Source organism: Schistocerca americana, chromosome 2, assembly GCF_021461395.2.
Source record: "Schistocerca americana isolate TAMUIC-IGC-003095 chromosome 2, iqSchAmer2.1, whole genome shotgun sequence".
In the NCBI taxonomy this organism is placed as follows: domain Eukaryota; kingdom Metazoa; phylum Arthropoda; class Insecta; order Orthoptera; family Acrididae; genus Schistocerca; species Schistocerca americana.
The window spans coordinates 491,192,444-491,215,798 of NC_060120.1; the positions used below are offsets into that span (position 1 = coordinate 491,192,444).

The 23,355-nt window shown below is 43.5% G+C and overlaps 1 protein-coding gene across 1 annotated transcript in view; it reads right to left on the reverse strand.

Moving 5' to 3' along the window:
- The window catches only part of LOC124596637 (tyrosine aminotransferase), a 189,236-nt gene that overhangs the window by 148,100 nt on the left and 17,781 nt on the right, over positions 1-23,355 (reverse strand). The window lies entirely within an intron of this gene.

A 23,355-nucleotide genomic window follows, 5' to 3' on the forward strand; every position in this document is an offset into this window, starting at 1 on the left:
GAATAAGAGAAATTAGGGCACATACAAAGCCTTATCGGCAGTCAATTTTTTCCTGGCTCTGTACGTAGGTGGAACGAAAAAGAAAATCGATAGTGTTGGTGCGATGTATCCTTCACCGTGTACTGTACAATGGGTTATTTGTGTGTGTGTGTGTGTGTGTGTGTGTGTGTGTGTGTGTGTGTATGTGGATGTATATACAGAGCCCTGTTGTCTGCTGTAACCTGGGACAGATAGCTAGGGCCATATGAACCAGTCTCTTCTATTTCCACTGGAGTTTCTAACAACGACTTCATAGAACCCAATAGGAGGGCTCTTTCTCAAGGTACCACCACCAACGTCGATGAAGAAAGGTAAACAGTTTACAGATTCATGCCTTTTGCACGTTGCTATTGAAGATCTCTTATCGACTAAGACATTCCTTTTCGAGCATTAGTTCCCTGTCTCAAAACACTCCATATATGATTCTTTACAGTCAGCCTAATTTTGACCCTAACTGTTTAGGACATTCAGTAAGATTAGCAAACGCAGACATCGCCTGCAGGGGATGCAGCGACTCTTAGGATTTAATGCACAGATAAACCGCCACATATGGCGCGTTGCTTGTTCATTACTAGTTCCGCACTTGAGGCAAGAACACGTTCAGATATTCATGGCAACCCATTAAGAGTTGAAAGCTCCGCTCGGCTCCATTGCCAACCAAAAGTGGTGAGAGTTGTCTGCCCAACAAAGAATCTTCGAGGATGCTCTGGTCTGAAGTACGAAACCAGTAACAAGGTAAATATTACGCGCCATGTACATTGACGTCCGTACGTTAACTCCGCAGAATATTGCTTGCTTGTTTTGCTTGTTTTACACACATACCGGCTGTGCGCTGATACTGAAAGCAGTGTCCCTAGTATTATATAATATCTCCGCCGACGACAGCACAAAAAATACCCAGAAAGCAGTGCCTGGACAAGTTTGTTTATCAAAGATTAATGGTACATCTCCTCTAACATGGACTGAAACAAAACCTAAAATAAGTAAGTTCTGAAAATAGAACAAGTCACTGTGTCTAAGTTCCTTAAACACACACTGTATAAATGTCAAAGTCCTATAGGATGCTCCGTGTTAAAGTAGAAAATTGAGTGGACAAAGCGTAAGTACCGTAGGGAGCAAAATTGTCTAAGTCCAGCGTGTAGCCATTTCAAATTTAAACAGGAATAAATTTACAAGTCCTCAATTTTGCCACAACGACAAAGACCTCATCTTCTTTGGCGAGGAGGCTACGAACACTAAGTCCACAGGTGGGCGCTCCCACGATCACGAAGTCAGACGTAAATGGCAGTGACGTCGAGGAGACGGCTCTTAAGTGAGTCTCCTGATTTGTGGAATCCTTGCAGAATCGGTGCCTGGCACGGCAAACTCGCTTGGAGCGAACTTGTCTTGTCGGGTCCAAGTGCTGCCCTAAATACCACTCGCCGCTAGGATACAACTGAGTGCATTTTCGATCACGTGTGTTGTGGAAGAGAATAGGTCCATGTGGTTCCTGGCCTCTAGTGGTGCTTGTATCGCCTTCTGGCGGACAGTCGGAGTGTGGCTATCTGTCTTCTGGAAAATGTCCCCTGCGTGTTAGGTATCTTTGCTGCACTGATGTGATGTCGGTTGCTAACGCTGCAGGTGTTAAGCCTCGGTATAGCACACTCCGGTTTTTTTCCCAAGCAACACGATAAATAAACAGACATGCAACAGCATCTAATGTTCTTAACTGTCAGAATGGAAATTAGAACTGGGCTAAATGGACTTCCAGTTTTATAGTTTAATGTCCTTTTGGCATCGTGATCTTTAGAATATACTAGCGACCTGCCCTGGCTTTGCAGAGGCAGCACTAAATACCTAACGCTGGACGACTTGTCTGGTATAGCGGTAATAATCTGCATACATAAACCTTCCTTGTGAATCACTCTCCCTATTAGTGAAAACCATATCAAAATCCATACACTAATTCCTGAGATTATCGTTGACATACACACAGAAAAACGCAGTAAGGGACGTTAATTTATATACGAGGCCTGTTCAGAAAGTAAGCTCCGATTGATTGCCAAATTGAAACCACAGTGAACATCAGAAATGTTTTACTTCTAACAATTAGCTACACCTTTCTGCTACTTCTCTACGTAGTCACCGTTCTGACTTAGACTTTTGTCATAGCGTTGTACCAACTTTTCAATAGCCTCATCATAGAAGGCAGCCGCCAGTGCTTTCCGCCAATTCTCCACGCTGGCCTACACCTCGTTGTCTGTGTCAGAATGTTGTCTTCAAAGACAGCGGTTCATGTGACCAGAGATGAAACTCAGGGGGAGACAATTGCGGACTGTATTGTGGGTAATCTAACATTTCCATTTGAAAACGATGCAGGAGCATCTTCATTGCCCCTGCAGAATGCGGCTGAGAATTGTCTTGAAGAAGAAACAGCACGACAGTTATGTAATGTTAGCTGCATAGCTTCAGGCGAAATTTCTCACCAGGCCCTCGTACTTGGCGGCAGACACTATTTTCTAGACATCTTTACGCACTCACTGCGAGCTCAGAAATGAGAAGAGCGACGTGATACTAACTGGGGTTATACTAGAGACACTACCCAACACATCTGTGCAAAGCTTTATCGGATTTTCATAGTCGTTTCCATTTCGCGACCGATCGGAGCTTACTTTCTGAACGCCCCTCGTATGTATATAGAGCATAATAAGTATAGTTGTATACATTCTGGTCAAGCTTCACTGCTCTCTGGAGTTGAGGTGGCTGTTTACTTCTTTTCCCATCGGATACCGCCTTCTCCGAAAGCGACCAGCTTGTAGATCCCATCATTTCTACGAGATGTCTCTCCAAACGCCAATTAAATATGAAACAGATAAAAATGCTTATTTTACACTCTCATCATTAGTATAATTATAAATTATCCACATAAACTCTACTCGTAAATTGGTCTATCTACAAATGACAAACATCTATCGGAATCCCTATACTAGTTCCTGACATTAACCTTCACATACAGACCGAAAACCAGCAGGGACTTTAAAACTAACATGCTAGCGAACCGCCCCAGATTCACAAGGGTACTACTAAGTATCTAGGGTCGGGTGACTTGTCTTACTTAGCGGTAACAGACTGTTTACACAAACCTTTCTTGTGAATTAGTCTATCTATTAGTGAAAACCGTATAAAACCCCTAAACAGTTGCTGGTGTTAGTATTTACAGACAGAAAAATGCGATGGATACTTTGATTCATCATAGTTCAGCCAATTTGCACGAAATGTTTAAAAATTATATGCAAAAACGTTCTTCATGATTCAGATTATCTGTTAGCGAAACTATTAAAATCCCTGCAGTAGTTTCTGAGATTAGCCTTCACATAAGACGGAAAAACGAGGTGGGAAACTTTAATTTAGTGACATGTGTAGATGTATAGAAGCTCGTTTCAGACTTGGATGGGAAAGAAGACTAATCGTGATATTGTTAACGGAAGCACTCTGGTGTCCACCCGAAACAGTTTAAGGAAAACATGAAAACCTAGATCTGGCTGGCCAGACAGCAATTTGAAATCCTCTGTCCAGGAATATGACTCCAATACATCAAACTACCGCTTCCAGTGGCTCAATAGTTTTTCAGTAGCTATCTCTGTACTGGGTATCGTAAGGGACATGGACATTTCACTTCATTTCTTTTTTTGTATATGTGTGTTCTTATTTTCTGATATGTTCTACATTCTTGAGGATCTCTTGACTATGGACCTATGGGACATAAGGTGTATCTAATGTAATCGAAAGAATCTGGCACTACACAAAAGAGCGAATATTTTAATGCGTCGTCACTACTCAGAGTTTTTTTTTATTTAACGTTGAAGGACATGCTACCTCCAACGAAAAGACTAGTACAGTGGTTTTGCTCACTTTAATATTCACTGTCACATTTCTCATAAAGATAACCACGAGTTGTGCTAAATGTAAGTTCAAAGCCGGTCGACGCAGTGAACATCCTGTATTTTTAGTTGGCAACAGAGGTGAAATGTGAAAGTTGTTGAAGAACGTTTCAGTGCGAACACTGATATGTGTTATTTCACTATAGTTGTTATGTTGAAACATACATCTGTTCTAGATCCTCTTCAATCCCAAACACATACTAAAAGTGCAAGTGAGCTATATTTGTATTAATTGCTTTGTGTTAACTCTAGTTAACAATGAACGATCCTCAGAAAATTTTTTGAAACCATCGAGTATTTTTTTGTAGATAGTATCATGTATGATACCTCAGGACTTAAGCAGGGCAATGACACACACAACCATACAGTTTCATGTTGCTTCATTACCAGAAAAGTAGTCACAAACATTAAACATATTGTTCAGATTTGCTGTATATTTCAAGATAGGTCAAACTAAAAACTTCGTACAACAGCTTTCAACAACTGTGTATTGCCAACTAGTTTCTGATAATTCCTATGCCCGCATCTCGTGGTCGTGCGGTAGCGTTCTCGCTTCCCACGCCCGGGTTCCCGGGTTCGATTCCCGGCGGGGTCAGGGATTTTCTCTGTCTCGTGATGGCTGGGTGTTGTGTGCTGTCCTTAGGTTAGTTAGGTTTAAGTAGTTCTAAGTTCTAGGGGACTTATGACCACAGCAGTTGAGTCCCATAGTGCTCAGAGCCATTTGAACCATTTTGATAATTCCTCAAGAGGTAAAACTTGTCCGTTGAAACATTAGCTGAAATTAGTGGGTACCTAGTTTTCCTCTCCAAGCACATTCTTCGTCGTGGTACACGTAAAGGTGCTGCAATAATATTGACTCCCTAAGACTTGTGCAATTCTTCTAAAGTAGAATGAAGTGATTTTTCTGTTTCACTGACGTGACTAAAATACGTGAGCTGAGATATATTCTTAAAAACCGAAGGAGATAGTGTTTGGAAAAATATTCAGATAGTTACTTGAGTTCATTTGTGGCTGCCCATTTACTGGCAGCAATGTTAGATCGGAGGTTCCCGTCAGTGTCACTCATGTGAAAACTAAAAAAAGGCAAACAAGTTTCGAAAGTAAACTATCTAATGGAAGCAGTAATTCTTTTAACAAAACATTCTTTCTCATTTGTATCCCTCCAGAAATCGTTTCATTCGATTTTGAGCGAGAGGCACAGTTTCCTCTTCCGATGCACTTTCTTCAGTTTGATCTCTTTGCGTGAAAGATTCATTTTAATTATCAGAATCATTAAACTATGTCGGACTCATCTGATTTATTTTTGTTGACCAACTCAATGATCTCTTGATCAGTCAAGCCTGGTAATCAAGTGGCAAAAATATAACCACACTTCAACTAACGTAAACAAAGCCAGCATTGAGTCCTGAGGTATCATATGTGAAATACAAAAGTTTAAAGCTTATAAACCTCTTATAACTTTGATTTATAGTTCGTTGGCAACCGTGGGATGTCTGTACAATTTTATTATAATCATAAAACATGTGGAAACGCAAGTAATTTGGAGAAGACATGCCTTTACCGACGCTGCCGGAGTTGGCGATCATATGTACGTGAGGTGTGCTTGCTTGTGAGAATGAATGGTGTGTGTTTCTCTTTTTCTGACGAGGAATGTGGCCGAAAGCTTTTGTGTGTCTTTTAATTGTGCCTATCTGCAACTTAGCGTGTTATTTTTACGGTAAGTAGCAATCTTTCTTTTCCTTCATTTTTGATCTTCCTACCTGGAGTTTCCATTGTTTGTCTTTACCTTTACTTCGCCGAGACATGCTATGCAGTTGCAGAATCCGAAGTTTCTAGTCAGCGCTGATACCTCATTGTGCTCGGCAGAAGAACGATCAAGCCAGATATCACTAGTACAAGATACCACAGGCCAGAAAACGTTCAGCTGCATACCCACCCGAGAAGAAAATAAAAACTAGAAGTATCACGTATGATACCTAGGGAGTGAAGAGGATATACATTGTTTTGAAAACACAGCCTTTTAAAATCGCACGATAATTTGTGATCGCTCTATATGTCCTTATTTCTGACATAGGGAGCACGTGCGGTCGGATGGTTATCTTGGGAATCCGGGCCTGGAATGGACAGTGCCGACTGGAGCGAGAGAACGAAGAAAATCCTCGTCTTCAGTATCGTCAGAGAACTCGTCCTGCAACGTGCGAGGTTAACAGCAGCACCGGACCAGCCAGTCCTCCTTGGCAAGGGCGCTTCCGTCGTAGGACCACGCCTCTGGGGGGGGGGGGGGGGGGGGGGCGACAGAGAACAGGCCCTTGGGGCTCTGGTTACCTAGCGCCTCTAGCTTTTATTCCATTCGATAGACCTTTACATTTTACATTGCGACTGCATTCTTGCCACATTAGTATTCGATCTACACTGAGAGTATAAAGCCTTCGAGACTGTTTATCCCATGGTAATGTCAAAGCCAATGGCACTTCTTTTCGTCTTAAGCAAGTTCAAGGGCAAAACGAAAGATGGGTAACAGCAGGGCAAAGTGCCCCAGGCTAAGGTATTCCTATTTTTTAAGCTGAAGGGCAACAGATGCAAATGCGTAGAAATGAGTGATTAGAATCTCCAAAAACCGAAGTATAATATCGAATAGTTTAATTGCCTTAGGATCAAATTAAGTACTTTAAACAATTCAAATTTCACAAAGTGGCATGTGTGGGCAAAGTGACCACTTGGTTTTAAACTAAAAAGTAAGAAATTAAAACTGTTTTAACAAAGAACTAAATACACTCCTGGAAATTGAAATAAGAACACCGTGAATTCAATGTCCCAGGAAGGGGAAACTTTATTGACACATTCCTGGGGTCAGATACATCACGTGATCACACTGACAGAACCACAGGCACATAGACACAGGCAACAGAGCATGCACAATGTCGGCACTAGTACAGTGTATATCCACCTTTCGCAGCAATGCAAGCTGCTATTCTCCCATGGAGACGATCGTAGAGATGCTGGATGTAGTCCTGTGGAACGGCTTGCCATGCCATTTCCACCTGGCGCCTCAGTTGGACCAGCGTTCGTGCTGGACGTGCAGACCGCGTGAGACGACGCTTCATCCAGTCCCAAACATGCTCAATGGGGGACAGATCCGGAGATCTTGCTGGCCAGGGTAGTTGACTTACACCTTCTAGAGCACGTTGGGTGGCACGGGATACATGCGGACGTGCATTGTCCTGTTGGAACAGCAAGTTCCCTTGCCGGTCTAGGAATGGTAGAACGATGGGTTCGATGACGGTTTGGATGTACCGTGCACTATTCAGTGTCCCCTCGACGATCACCAGTGGTGTACGGCCAGTGTAGGAGATCGCTCCTCACACCATGATGCCGGGTGTTGGCCCTGTGTGCCTCGGTCGTATGCAGTCCTGATTGTGGCGCTCACCTGCACGGCTCCAAACACGCATACGACCATCATTGGCACCAAGGCAGAAGCGACTCTCATCGCTGAAGACGACACGTCTCCATTCGTCCCTCCATTCACGCCTGTCGCGACACCACTGGAGGCGGGCTGCACGATGTTGGGGCGTGAGCGGAAGACGGCCTAACGGTGTGCGGGACCGTAGCCCAGGTTCATGGAGACGGTTGCGAATGGTCCTCGCCGATACCCCAGGAGCAACAGTGTCCCTAATTTGCTGGGAAGTGGCGGTGCGGTCCCCTACGGCACTGCGTAGGATCCTACGGTCTTGACGTGCATCCGTGCGTCGCTGCGGTCCGGTCCCAGGTCGACGGGCACGTGCACCTTCCGCCGACCACTGGCGACAACATCGATGTACTGTGAAGACCTCACGCCCCACGTGTTGAGCAATTCGGCGGTACGTCCACCCGGCCTCCCGCATGCCCACTATACGCCCTCGCTCAAAGTCCGTCAACTGCACATACGGTTCACGTCCACGCTGTCGCGGCATGCTACCAGTGTTAAAGACTGCGATGGAGCTCCGTATGCCACGGCAAACTGGCTGACACTGACGGCGGTGGTGCACAAATGCTGCGCAGCTAGCGTCATTCGACGGCCAACACCGCGGTTCCTGGTGTGTCCGCTGTGCCGTGCGTGTGATCATTGCTTGTACAGCCCTCTCGCAGTGTCTGGAGCAAGTATGGTGGGTCTGACACACCGGTGTCAATGTGTTCTTTTTTCCATTTCCAGGAGTGTATATGTTATTGTAAAACATGATTCGAATTAAATTATTTACACCTTTCACAAATAAAAGTCAAACTGTGATCCTCAACTCCTGTTCAGAGTTCGTGGCCCAAACGGACCACAAGTGGCACTAAATACACTGCTCTTCTGGCCTTGTATTTGAAAATTTCTCTTCGCAATACATGCACTCTCTGTCTTCATCATTTTCGTCAAAAAGAGCTCTTCTAGTGTTGCCCCTTTTCTTTTTTTTTTTTCTTTTTTTAAAATGGCCTCTTTGCTGTTGCTATGGAGATCTAGTTGTCACTGTTGTTACGGTATGCCGAGTTTGTGAGTTCGTGAAACGGCTTCTGGTGCAGTACACCGCTAGCACAATTTCTCCCTGCCGCTATTACACAGCTACGCCCCAGGTCAGGTAACACTATAGGAGAACGAAGGTTCTACAACACTCCAACAAATTAGTAACAAAGTCACACAAATGAGTTTAAAAGGTTTACTTGTCTTTGTGACTTGTTGAATAGTGGAGTCTGCAACACTGCTGTATTGAAACAAAAAAGGACCCTCAATGCTAAGAGCAAATAATCGTAGGTAAACTTCAAAGTGCATAGCAAATGCAATTTAAAACTGCTGTTCGCTTCTAAGAGTTCACTAAACGACGTTCCCTACCTAAGTCAGCCCTGGACGACGATCTATAACGAAGTGGGCGAGAGCTGCTCTTCTGACTTCTGAGCAGGCTTCTATCCGTTGTCGTCCGTCATTGGCGGATTGTACTCGGCCGGCAATTGGCCGAGGCGAAGTCGATTCTTCATCCTCAACGCCGCCCGTGGCGCTGGTGGAACTCGCGCAAGTGGCCAGTCTCTACAGAACTGGTACCAGCTCGTATCTTTGCGCCTGCGGTGCTTTTGCCCTGATAGTGTCTTGTTTGGACGACGTAGCAGGTTTACTGCTCTTCGCACTCTCCGTTCTACTGATTTTCTTCTCTTGTACTGATTCCCGTTTTTCCTTCTTTTTACTTTCTTTTTCTCCTCTTTCTTTACGTGCCACTTCTGGGTCACTCTGTTGAGGACTTTTTGTAAGTATCGCCGCGGAGCCCTTATTTCGGCCGCTGCGTTTACCCCTACACAAAGTCGTCAGAAGCCACCGCCGAGACGGCGACTTTACTCGCATTGACGTCATTACAAAAAAGTTGTATATCCTCTAATAGCATGAGAGAAATTTCAATAACTTCAGTGGACTAGGGAGTCAAAATAAGACGCTTTTAACACAATTTCCTTAAAAAGAAACAAGTCACATACCCTCTCCACAACTAAGACACAAACTGACCACTTATCTACGTCAGGATAATTAAAATCCACAAAAATTATTATAACTCTCAGGAGTAGCACAGCAAACAGGTTAGGCTTCCAGGGAAAATAACTTAAAGCATTTCTCGTTCCATGCCGGCCCCTCATAGCTCCCAGGACCCCAGTGGCGACTTTGCCCACCATGGCCAATTTGCTAGGCTCTCCCCTACATGACTTCACTGTAGAATCGTGGTCGCAAGATTAACTATCGCAGCTACCGAATTCAAACGTGTAGCAATGTACTTCACTTTACCGGCACTCTTCCAAAAAATCTAATCTTCCATTCGCCTTCCCTCATGGTGATTTTACGTGATCGTCCAGTTCCGTTATCCATAAATGCTTATATGATGTGACGTTCTCAAGATGTTCACCAGTAATCATATGACCACATACATCAGTTTCTTTCTCTTTGTTATAGGCATTGTCTTGCGTTTATGCACGTTTAAAGAGAGCTGTCATTCATCACAGCCATTGGAATTTTGGTCCTAGTCTCTGTATTTCCTTACGTTCGTTTATGTCGTTTGTCTCCTGCAAACAACAGAAGCGTCAGCGAACAATCACATGTTTGCGAAGATATTCTGCGTAATTGTATCTGTGTCAGTAGTCGACGATGTTGAAAATCCACTCTCCATCTCTGAATAATTACTGCAGCCTACATCCCTGGCTCCTGTGCTGCCGAGCCGCGCGCTATGGCCGAGCGGTTCGAGACGCTTTAATCCGGAACCACGCTGCTGCTACGGTCGCAGGTTCGAATCCTGCCTCTGGCTTGGATGTGTGTGATGTCCTTAGGTTAGTTAGGTTTAAGTAGTTCTAAGTCTAGGGGAATGATGACCTCACATGTTAAGTCCCATAGTGCTTAGAGTCATTTGAACCATTTTTCCTGTACTGCCTGTATGTCTAGGTCTCCCTTTACAGCTTTTACTACTACTTCGTTCCATTACCAAACTGACAATTCCTTGATGCCTTAGATGTGGCTTATCAACCGACCCATCTTTTACGCAAATTCATAACATTTAAGTCTCAATAAATTAATCTCTTTTTTTAAAAAAAAATGTTTCTTGCTGTTGACAGCCGGCATATCATATCCTTTCTACTTTCGCCTTCATTAGTTATTTTACTGCAGAAATAACAAAACTCATCTACTTCTTTTAATGTTTCCTTTCCTAATCTAATTCCCTCAGCATCGCCTGATTTAAATCTACCACATACCATTACCATGGTTTTACTCTTGTTGATGTTCACCTTAGAACCTCTTTTAAAGGCACTGCCCATTCGTTCAGCTTCTCTTCCACGTCCTTTGCCATCTGTGACAGAATTAGAATGTCATCGGTAAATCCAAAAGTTTTTATTTCCTCCCACTCAACTTAAATTTTCTCTCCAAGTTCCTCCTTTATTCCCTTTAATCCTTGCTTAATGCAAAGACTGAATAATATCTGGGATTGACTAAATCCCTGTCTCATTCCCTTCTTAACCTCTGCTTCTCTTTTTTGTCGTACTACTCCTGTAACTGCGGTCTAGTTTCTGTACAAGTTGAAACAACTTTTCGATCCCTGCAACCCCCTCAATTGCCTCGAGTGTTCTTACACTTCTCCGGAGCCCTAACTCATCTTCCCCAAAGTCGAGTTATACCAGTTTTCCATTCTTCTATAAATATTCCTGCCAGTATTTTGTAACTGTGGGATATTAAACTGACAGTTCAGTAGTTCTCATAACTGTCAACACCTGCCATCCTTGGAACTATTACATTCTTCTTGAACTCTGAGAGTATTTCGCTTTTCTCATATATCTCGAACACCAGGTGGAACAGTTTCATTATTGCTGGCTCTCCTATGGATCTCAATAATTCTAGGTGAATGTCGTCCACTCAAAGGCCCTTGCTTCTGTTTAGGTCTTCAGTGCTCTGGCAAATTCTTCCCGAGACGTACTTAACTATATGACATACACTAATTAAGCACATAACCACAATGCCCAATGAGAATGAAACACGTAATTGAGAACACAGCTCAGAAGCCCCAAAGGCAGCATCTCTCACACAATAGTGCTATATGACTGTCTCTTTCTTTCTTTCTTTCTTTCTTTCTATCTCTCTCTTTTACACACACACACACACACACACACACACACACACACACATACACCCACACAATTATATATGGTGATTTTTTCCACCGTGTACAAACTCTAGAGACTGATCGATGGAAGGATGCGGAACAAAAAAGGTCTAATGAACTTATGTTCGGAAATGCATGGTTTCCACGCTAGAGACCATTTATTCTATCGTACTATGTTACAGAGACTGCGGTCTAATACGCGCTGTACCGGCAGCCACAGTTACATTATGTGCTGAAAATGATTTCCATGTGCCTCAACGCATACTTTTCGTGCTGTAACATGTTCTGTCGCACACGTTCAAGTTGGCCAGGCTGTATACGAACAGTGTCAAAGGCAGCATGAATACGTTGCTCCAGTGCCTCTACATCTGGAATGGGATCTGCATACACGATGCTTTTTAGACAGGCCCATAACCAGAAATCGCACCGGTCGAGACCTGGTGAACGATCAGGCCATGAAACTAGATCCCCTCGTCCGATTCATCGACTAGAGAAGACACGACTGAGATGCGTCCGGACGTTAACGGCGAAGTGAGCTGGAGCACTATCATGTACCACCCACATAACACTTCAAATCACCGGTGGCACTTCTTCCAGCAGGGGAGGCAAAGTCATCCGCAAGAAACGCCGATGGTTCCGGACTGTTAGGCGACGTGGAAGGAAGACTGGTCCTAACATACGGTCGCCAATAATTTCGACCCACATATTCAAGCTGCGCTGATGCCAACGATTTGGTGTCACCGTACCATGGTAGTTCTGCATACTATTCCCACCGCGGTAAGGTGGCCCCAACTGTGAATAGGATGGATGACACAAATCCCGGAATCGTGGATGTCTGGCAAAGAAACTGGTGACAAAACTGCTCCCGATGTGGAAAGTCTGTCGCTAGTAAGCCCTGCACACGCTGTAAGTGATAAGGTAGTAACAATTGTTACGGAAAATGCTCCACACAGTCGTTTGGCTTACCCTGTACTGGCGGGCCAACTGCCTGGTACTGACACGGCAACTGCCTTCCGTAGTGTTAACCACTTTTTCCTCAAGTCTGGCGTCCGAACATTACGGTACGTCCTTCATTAGTTCCTGCTTCCTGAGACGACCCTATCTCAGACAAACGGCGAAACACTGTTGCAAACGTTGAATGCTGTGTGGTTGTTGTCATCGGGATAGGTCTCCTGGTGCAAACTTGCTGCCCACTGCCATTTGCCTTTCCGTAAGTAAACACCCTGTGGGCAAGTTCTGGATTCAAATACGGAGCCATTTTGTACAACGCTGTATCATCTCCAATACAGTTTGAGTCAACAAGAGAAGTGAATCGGGCACAACATTACCAAGTACTGTGGAAGGAGAGGACGCTAGGTTATGACATATGAGGAACAGTACCACTCTCTTGCAGGAAGCCACGCACGTGGGATCTGTGGCTACCTGGTACAGCGCGTATTAGACCGCAGTTTCTGTAACAAAGCATGGAAATCATGCATTTCTGGACATAAGTTCATTAGACCTCTCTTGTTCCGTATCGTCTCATCTATCAATCCCTGGAGCTTGTACGCGGTGGAAAAAATCACCCTGTAGATACAGGGTTGCCCACTTAAACTTTTCAGTGCAAATATCTCTGGAACAACAATAGATACTGAAAACCGACTTTCACGGGTATGAATGTAAGGCAGCGACTCATAAAAGTAAAATCTATGAAACATTCTAAAACGTAAGTAAATATTATTTTCAACAAAAAATTACGTTTTCTTAAACGGACACTCCATATTATTTCTTACACAATCAGTAACACGAAAAATCACAAAAAGAATGGCGTAGGTTGCATCGCATACGTCAATTACATCGCGATAAATTGCAAAGCGAAGTTAACACTTGAAATTAGCAAAACGCGTCGCTATTTTACATGCCGAAATGTAAGCGTGAACACCATGTTGCTCGTAATCGCGTTGTGATTGACGTACTACGCTGCAACAAAGGTTGTACTTATTGCTATTTACACTGTTGTTAAATGGACTGGAAACAATACAGAAGTCCAGTCACACATAATGAAAAATAAGGAAATGGTTTAGCCAGTTGTGCTTTACTGATCTTTGCTACATTAGTAGAATGGGCATAGTGGTAACATAAAACAGAATATCAGTGACTAGGGAAAATAATATATATATATATATATACGAGGGCCGTTCAGAAAGTAACCTCCGGTTGATTTAAAAAAATACACCAAGTTAAATAAAAATATTTTAATATATACATCTTACAACTACATCTTTGCACTATTTTTCTACATAGTCTCCATAGCGATTGAGGCACTTATCGTATCTCTTCACAAGCTTTGAAATTCCTTCTGCATAAAAATCACCCGCTTGTGCCGGGAGCCAGCCTGTGACCGCATCTTTGAGCTCTTCGTCGTCATCAAACCGCTGTGACCCGAGCCATTTCTTCAAATGCATGAAGAGGTGATAATCACTTGGCGCCAGGTCTGGGCTGTAAGGTGGATGGTTGATAACGTCCCACTTGAAGGACTCAAGAAGGGCCGTTGTTCTGCGAGCAGAGTGAGGACGGGCGTTATCGTGCAAAAAAAAAAAAAAAAACGATACCGGAAGTCAGCATACCACGGCGTTTGTTCTGTATAGCCCGTCGTAACTTTTTTATTGTTTCACAGTACACGTCTTGATTAATGGTCGTACCACGTTCCATGAATTCAACCAACAACACCCCTTTGGCATCCCAAAACACCGTTGCCATCAGTTTTCTGGCAGAAAAATCTTGCGAGGCTTTTCTTGGTTTGGTAGGCGAATTTGAATGTGCCCACATCTTTGATTGTTCTTTTGTCTCAGGGTTCACGTACTTAATCCAGGTTTCGTCACCGGTCACGATTCTGTTTAACAATGGTTCTCCTTCGTCCTCATAACGTGACAGAAAGTCTAATGCAGAGGCCATTCTTTGAGTTTTGTGGTGGTCGGTAAGAATTTTGGGCACCCATCGTGCACAGAACTTACGGTAACCCAATCTTGCTGTCACTATCTCGTACAAGAGAGTCTTAGAAATCTGTGGAAAACCAGTAGACAACTCCGACATTGAGAAACGTCGATTTTCACAAACTTTTGCATCAACTGTCTGAACGAGTTCGTCAGTCACCAATGATGGTCTACCACTCCTCTCTTCATCATGAACGTTTTCTCGTCCACTTTTAAATAAACGTACCCATTCACGGACAACTCCTTCACTCATAACTCTTGGTCCGTACACGGCACAAAGCTCACGATGAATAGCTGCTGCAGAATATCCTTTGGCTGTAAAAAACCTTATGACAGCACGCACTTCACATTTGGCGGGGTTTTCTGTTGCAGCACACATTTCAAACTGCCACAAAAACTAAAATAGCGCAGGTACGGCGTTCACTCGACCACGGCTTGATGCCGACTGACCTGTTGAGTGCGTGAACGCACAGATGGTGTCGCTACTCCCCCCACAACCCGCACTGTGACCAATCGGAGGTTACTTTCTGAACCGCCCTCGTATATACGCCAGTATACATATATATATATATATATATATATATATATATATATATATATATATATATATATATAAGCGTCTGAGGAAGACTTTAAATTTGCCAGAACTATTAATATAAACTGTCTACAGAAATTTTGCTATCCCTTTTGCTACCTGGCAAAGATAATAGCATACCTTTTCCCTCCAAAAGGCCTTCAAAAGAATCAACCCCTCCCTGTGACCTAACAGAAGTCACCCGTGCTTCTTTCTTCCAAGACACAAGACATCAACCATCTCTGATTGCCCCAACTTCACCATACCACTGCGCTATACATCCACGATGACGCTGAAACATCAGCTACTTTGCTCGTTCCCAACTTACAATACTTGCACCCACACCGTAAAAAATAAAATCTACGGTTTCAAAGAAACACATTTCAAACCCCGTGATGACACCATCATACACAGCAACATTAAGATTATGTACGGTATCCTTCCTAGATATCTTGGCATGTCTACATAACGCCATACTTGAGTATGAAATCTAAATAAAGGATGTAACAGAAGTATGTCTTAAAAGTTTTGGAGATTGTAAAGGATGAAATTTTCAGTGTTTTGATATAACGAACCTATAGCCGGAAATGTGAAATAAAGTTTCTACAGCCACCACTGGGCTGTTGAAAATCAACGCATTATCTATACGGAAAGTTACCAGGTGAGATTATCAGTGAACACATAGGCTGAAACGCTTGGAGAGTACCATTTTGGACAAAACAACTTACCAGATCGTTAGAGAGGTGCATGTTAGTCTGTGGTTTCTGAACAATGATCCTCAAGTGCACATTGATCGTCGGGGCCAGGGCATACCTCGCTGACAATTTAAGTCAGCGAGTAACTGGAACGTCCCTAGGCCTGTGTGCTCCCCTGTGTGTATTGTGTGTTAAACCGGGAACCTAGAAACGAGTGCTCCCCTGACCTCACCCCTCTTGACTTTTTCCTCTACGGTTATACAAAATACCTTGTGTACTCGACGCCAGTAGGAACTGGTCCTGGGCTTACTGAGTGCATCTTCAAAGAGTTTGATATCGTCAGAAGGAAGCGCGGAATCTTACACTCAGGCAAAATATGGTTCGCCGTTATTAGGTAACGAAGTTAATAGTCGCCACCTTGAACATTTATTTTGCAGTACAGAAGCGAAAGATTCGGTTTATTGTATCTTGTTATACTCTACTGTCAAGTAACAGTATTTCTGTGTTGCATTTAGCCTACCGAAAGTGTATAGTAATTGACGGAAAGTCATCGAGTAAAACAGAAGTGATTTCTGGCGTTCCCCAAGGTAGTGTTATAGGCCCTTTGCTGTTCCATATCTATATAAACGATTTGGGAGACAATCTGAGCAGCCGTCCTCGGTTGTTTGCAGATGACGCTGTCGTTTATCGACTAATGAAGTCATCAGAAGATCAAAACAAACTGCAAAACGATTTATAAAAAATATCTGAATGGTGCGAAAAGTGGCAGTTGGCCCTAAATAACGAAAAGTGTGAGGTCATCCACTTGAGTGCTAAAAGGAACTTGTTAAACTTCGGTTACACGATAAATCATTCTAATCTAAAAGCCGTAAATTCAACTAAATACCTAGGTATTACAATTACGAGCAACTTCAAAATGGAAGGAACACATAGAAAATGTTGTGGGGAAGGCTAACCAAAGACTGCGTTTTATTGGTAGGGCACATAGAAAACGTAACAGACCTACTAAGGAGACTGGCTACACTTCGCTTGTCCGTTCTATTTTAGAATACTGCTGCGCGGTGTGGAATCCTCATCAGATAGGACTGACGGAGTACATCGAAAAAGTTCAAAGAAAGGCAGCACGTTTTGTATTATCGCGAAATATGGGAGAGAGTGACACAGAAATGATACAGGATTTGGGCTGGACATCATTAAAAGAAAGGCGTTTTTCGTTGCGACGGAATCTTCTCACGAAATTCCAATCGCCAACTTTCTCCTACGTATGCGAAAATATTTTGTTGACACCGACCTACATAGGGAGGAACGATCACCACGATAAAATAAGGGAAATCGGAACTCGTACGGAAAGATATAGGTGTTCATTCTTTAAGCGCGCTATACGAGGTTGGAATAATAGAGAAGGTGGTTCGATGAACCCTCTACCAGGCACCTAAATGTGATTTGCAGAGTATCCATGTAGATGTAGATGGATAAAGGGCAGTGTTGTAAAAACTTTATTTCACATCTCGGGCTACAAATTATTACATCTGAACAATCAAAATGTCTCCCTCTACAATCTCCAAATTATTGAAAAGTCATTCTGTTACACATTGTATATACTCAACAACTCATTGTACTCTGCATGAGAAAAGGTACAAATATTATGAATTTTCTGTCCTATTCCATTCATGGGTTGAGCTAAGGAAGAATGACTTCTCTGCTGTACGTGCCCTAATCTCCTTTATCTTTTCTTATGAGCCTTATGCGAAACATTTGACGGTGACAGCAAAATGGTCACACAATCTTCTTCGAATAGAAGTTCTCAAAATTTGCTCAACAGTGTTTTATGCCAATTGCGTAGTTTTCCATCGCAGATTCCCATTTAAGTTACCCGAGCATTACTGTTGCACTTATCTGTGCACTGTGCCAAGCTATCACAATTCCCATAGCGAGATTCTTAATTCGTCCGTGTTTGATGTCATGCCTACTACAAACGCGCCAACAAAATTCATAAATGATGTGGTGGATAACGTCTGAAATCTCCCTGAGGCTGTTCCTGCAGGTGTTGTCTATAGAAAGTTTCAATATCTGAAAGCTGAGGATAGACAATTTATGTATAGGCTGACAGTTGACACTGAACGTGAAGTAAGGAACTACGACCGCGGTGAGCCCGTGATCTAGAGTTAGTGTTTTTGACTAGTAATCAGAATCTCTTAGATCCCGGATTCGCACCCAGCCGTTGTTTAGATTTTGAATAAAGGTCATCAGCAATGGTGGCCGAAGACTTCCGGTGTAAGGAGTCACCCTGGTCTGCCAACGACGTTCTCAAAGATGGCGAATAAGCAGACACAGTTTCAGGGAAACCTCATGCCCTTGGAATGGAAGATTTCCACTGAAAGGCGAAAAACTCGGCAGTGATCAACCGCATGAGGATGCAGAAGGCAATGGAAAGCATTGCATTAAAGACACATAATGTGTATCCACAGGGCATGTGACCCGTAACTGAAAAAGCGTCATGATGATCTCTCCACTGGCTAAAGATTCCGGATTAGTCCCTCCATCCAAATTAACGAAGGGGTCACAATGAAAAAAGACGCAATAACGAACGAAACGGTGGCCTTTTCCGAATCGGGCCGTGGAATGTCAGAAGTTTGCACTTGGTAGGGAAGCTAGAAAATCTGAAAAGGGAAATGATAATGCTCAATCTAAATACAGTGGGGGCCACTGAGGTGAAGTGGAACGATGATAAAGATTTCTGGTCGACGAGTATAAGACATAACAGAAGTAGGATTCGTTACGAACAACAAGGTTGAGCAGAGAGTTAGTTACTGTGAACAGTTCAGTGATTGTTCTCATCAGCATCGACAGCAAACCAATGCCAACAAAAACAGTTCAGACATACATTCTGACACCAGAAGCAGAAGACGAAGTTGTGGGGATTAAGAATATGAGGATACTGAAAGACTAATACAGTATATAAAGGGGATGATAATCTGATAATCATGGGGGATTGGAATGCGGTAGGTAAGTAAGGAATACAAGACAGAGATACAGGAGAATGTGGGTTTGGTAGGAATGACAGGGGAGAACGACAAATTGAGTTCTGCAATAAATTTCACCTAGCAATAGCGAATAAAGTCTTGAAATATCACAAGAGGAGGAGGTACACGCGGAAAAAGCTCGGAGACATGGGAAGATTCCACCTGGATTACATCATGGATTCTGAAATCAGGTATTCGACTGTATTGCATGCCCAGGAGCAGTTATGGATTCAGATCACAATTTAGTATTGATGAAGAGTAAACTGAAGTTTAAGAGAAACGCCTGGAAGAATTAACGTGGAAAGAAATGGGATAATGATGTACTGGGGAATGATGAGAAGCATTTGAAGTTCTCTAAGGCTGTGGATACTGCGGTAATGAATACCGTAGTAATCAGTTCAGTTGAAGAGGAATGGACGTCTCTGAAAAGCCTAATCAAAGAAGCTGACTGACAAATGTAGGTACAAAGAAGGTAACTGCGAACAGTTAAAATGCTAAAAATGATCAACGAAAGAAGGCAACACAGAAATGTTCAGTGGAAACAGGAATACAGGAATATAAATTACGAGGTGTCTTCCAAATCTAAGGTTCCGTGACCAATATTTAACTGATGATAGGATTAATGAAATTTCACACATACAGCGCTGTCTACAGACTCTTTAGGAAACTAATGCAGTCTTGGTTTGATACAGTAGTCGTTTGCCAGTCGGTTAGAGCAGATCGCAGAGACCGATACAATCGTAGATGCCTCCAGTTGTGAGGTGCGCGATGTGACTAGATTTTTGTTGGTATAAGGATCTTCAGCTGCTGAAATCCGCCGTGAGTTATGCGAACTGTAAGGACCTGAAATAATGAGTGATAAACAAGTTCGAAAATGGTGTCGAGAATTTCGAAATGGCCTTTCAAATGTTCACGATAAACAGCGGAGTGGCAGGCCAGTATTCTGATCCAGAACATCGATGATCAAGTGAACCAAAAACTTCGAAGTGAACGACGATTTGCGATTAGTGGTCTGGGTAATGAATTCCAAAATTCTTCACACCTCAATTTACAGAATTATCGCTGAGCAGCTTGCATATCACAAACCGAGTGCGAGGTGGGTTCCAAAAATTCTCACTGATCTGCACAAAGAGCAAAGAATTCGAAGTGTACGACAGTTCTTGGAGCTCTGTAGACAGGATGGAGATAATTTGTTTTCCGACATTGTTAGGGCGATGAAACGTGGATATCGTACACCAACACAGAATCGAATCAACAGTAGGTACAGCGGCACCATTCAAGTTCATTCAAACCAAAAAGGTCTGAGCAGTCTCCGTTCTCGAATCGAAAAATGATGGCTACCGTTTTTCAGGACGAAAAGGGCGACCTTTTGATTGATTTCAGGGACCGTGGGTCAAAAATTACAGCTACGTATACTGTGAAACGGAAAACAAACTGAGAGGTACGATCCAAAATTGGAAGCTGTTGGAAACTATCGTCTGGCATAATCCTCCTTGGCGACAATAATCATCCTTCACGACAACGCACACTCTCGCGCCAACACCAGGGAGAAGAGTCGAGATTTTCGTTGGGATATTTTGATTACCCTTCGTACAGTCCCGACCTTGCACAAAGCGATGACTTCCCATTCTTGCATTTCAAAAAGCGGCTGGGCGTACGACGATTTGAAAACGACGATGAACGTATGACTGGCGTTACCATCTGGTCCAACTTTCAGGCGTCAAACTTCTATGCAGGGTGGTTGAAGACTTTACAAACAGTGTATAGAGGGTGGCCCATTGATCGTAACCGGGCCAAATATCTCACGAAATAAGCATCAAACGAAATAACTACAAAGAACGAAACTCGTCTAGCTTGAAGGGGGAAACCAGATGGCGGTACGGTTGGCCCGCTAGATGGCGCTGCCATGGGTCAAACGGATATCAACTGCGTTTTTTAGAAATAGGAACCCCTACTTTTTATTAGATATTCCTGTAGTACGTAAAGAAATATGAATTTTTAGTTGGACCACTTTTTTTGCTTTGTGATAGATGGCGATGTAATAGCCACATACGTATAAGTACGTGGTATCAAGTAACATTTCACCAGGGCGGACGGTATTTGCTTCGTGATACATTACCCGTGTTAAAATGGACCGTTTACCAATTGCGGAAAAGGTCGATATCGTGTTGATGAATGGCTATTGTGATCAAAATGCTGCTCGGTATCCTGGACGACTTCATCCAAGTGTCCGGACCGTTCGCCGGAAAGTTACGTTATTTAAGGAAACAGGAAGTGTTCAGCCACATGTGAAACGTCAACCATGATTTGCAACAAATGATGATGCCCAAGTAGATGTTTTAGCTGCTATCACGGCTAATCCGCACATCAGTAGCAGACAAACTGCGCGAGAATCGGGAATCTCAAAAACGTCGGTGTTGGGAACGCTACATCATCAGATTGCACCCGTACCATATTTCTATGCACCAGGAATTGCATGGCGACGACTTTGAGCGTCGTGTACAGTTCTGCCACTGGGCACAAGAGAAATTACGGGACGATGACAGAGTTTTTGGACGCGTTCTATTTAGCGACGAAGCGTCATTCACCAACAGTGGTAACGTAAACCGGCATAATATGCACTACTGGAAACGGAAAATCCACGATGGCTGCGACAAGTGGAACATCAGCGACCTTGGCGGGTTAATGTATGGTGCGGAATTATGGAAGGAAGGATAATTGGCCCCATTTTATCGATAGCAATCTAAATGGTGCAATGTATGCTGATTTCCCATGTAATGTTCTACCGATGTTACTGCAAGATGTTTCACTGCATGACAGAATGGCGATGTATTTCCAACATGATGGATGTCCGGCACATAGCTCGCGTGCGGTTGAAGCGGTATTAAATAGCATACTTCATGACAGATGGATTGGTCGTCGAAGCACCATACCATCACTGGATCTGACGACCCCGGATTTCTTTCTATGGGGAAAGTTGAAGGATATTTGCTGTCGTGATCCACCGACAACTCTAGACAACATGCGTTAGCGCATTGTCAATGCATGTGCGAACATTACGGAAGGCGAACTACTCGCTGTTGAGAGGAATTTCGTTACACGTATTCCCAAATGCATTAAGGTTGACGGGCATCATTTTGAGGATTTATTGTATTAATGTGGTATTTACAGGTAATCACGCTGTAACAGCATGCGTTCTCAAAAATGATAAGTTCACAAAGGTACATCACATTGGAACAACCGAAATAAAATGTTCAAACGTACCTACGTGCTGTATTTTAATTCAAAAAACTTAACTGTTAGCAACTGTTCGTCTAAAATAGTGAGCTATATGTTTGTGACTATTACAGCGCCATCTATCACAAAGCGAAAAAAGTGGCCCAACTAAAACATTCATATTTCTGTACGTACTACACGAATATGTAGTAAAAATGGGGGTTCCTATTTAAAGAAACGCAGTTCATAACCGTTTGACCTATGGCAGTGCCATCTAGCGGGCCAACGATAGCGCCATCTGGTTTCCCTCTTCAAGCTAGACAAGTTTCGTTCTTTGTAGTTTTTTCGTTTGAGCTTATTTTGTGAGACATTTGGCCCGGTCTCGATCAATGGACCACCCTGTAGATGAGAGCGGCGATTATGTGGCTAAAATAAAGTAGATATGTTATAAATATTGCTGTAAATAAAAAAGCTTTTCTCATAAATTTATTTTTTATGATCAAACGGACCTTAGTTTCGGGGTACGCCTCGTACTTGTTTGAGTGCCAGTGCGTCCGTGACCAGAGTAGGTCAGAATGTTACGTGCGAGGAGCAAGTGACGCGTAGCGTGTCGAGCGTGAGCGGCGACTGGGAGTTGGGGGCTCGCCGGGGGCTCGCTCGCTGCGTCACGAACCACGGCCACAGCACTGGCTGGACGCCTGCCGCAAGGTAACGGGACGGGCCCTGCCCGCCACGCCGCCACCTGCCTCCGAAACAGCCCGCCTCGCGCCGTGGACTAACGTGGGACGACTTGTCGCTTGCATCCCAACGTGCTCGTGCATTCCTCTTACATCAGCTGTTAGCACATGTAGGCCGGCTGGATCACCCCACTTTTATCATTCACGTCAGAGTCTACGCAACCCAAGAGACGTAAGGCCGATACAGTGCGAGACCGTCTCCAGCTTTGACAGTGGTCTCAGATCGATGAAGACGAGAGTCCACAAGTTTCTTTAGATATGCTATGTCCACCTGAAATCGATCATTGATGATAAGATCCTGTAGAGCTACCAGACAGCCGAGACACTAATTGCTACATTTCACCTGCACTTCCAAATAGCACCCGACTTTAATGTACGGTTAAGGTCTAGTGATGTAGCGCGTCATTTAAGGCGCGTTATGGTGCCCAACCTAAGTCGAAACAAGGTCCCGGGAGTTGACAACATTCCATTAGAACTACTGACAGCCTTGGGAGAGCCAGTCCTGACAAAACTTTACCATCTGGTGAGCAAGATGTACGAGACAG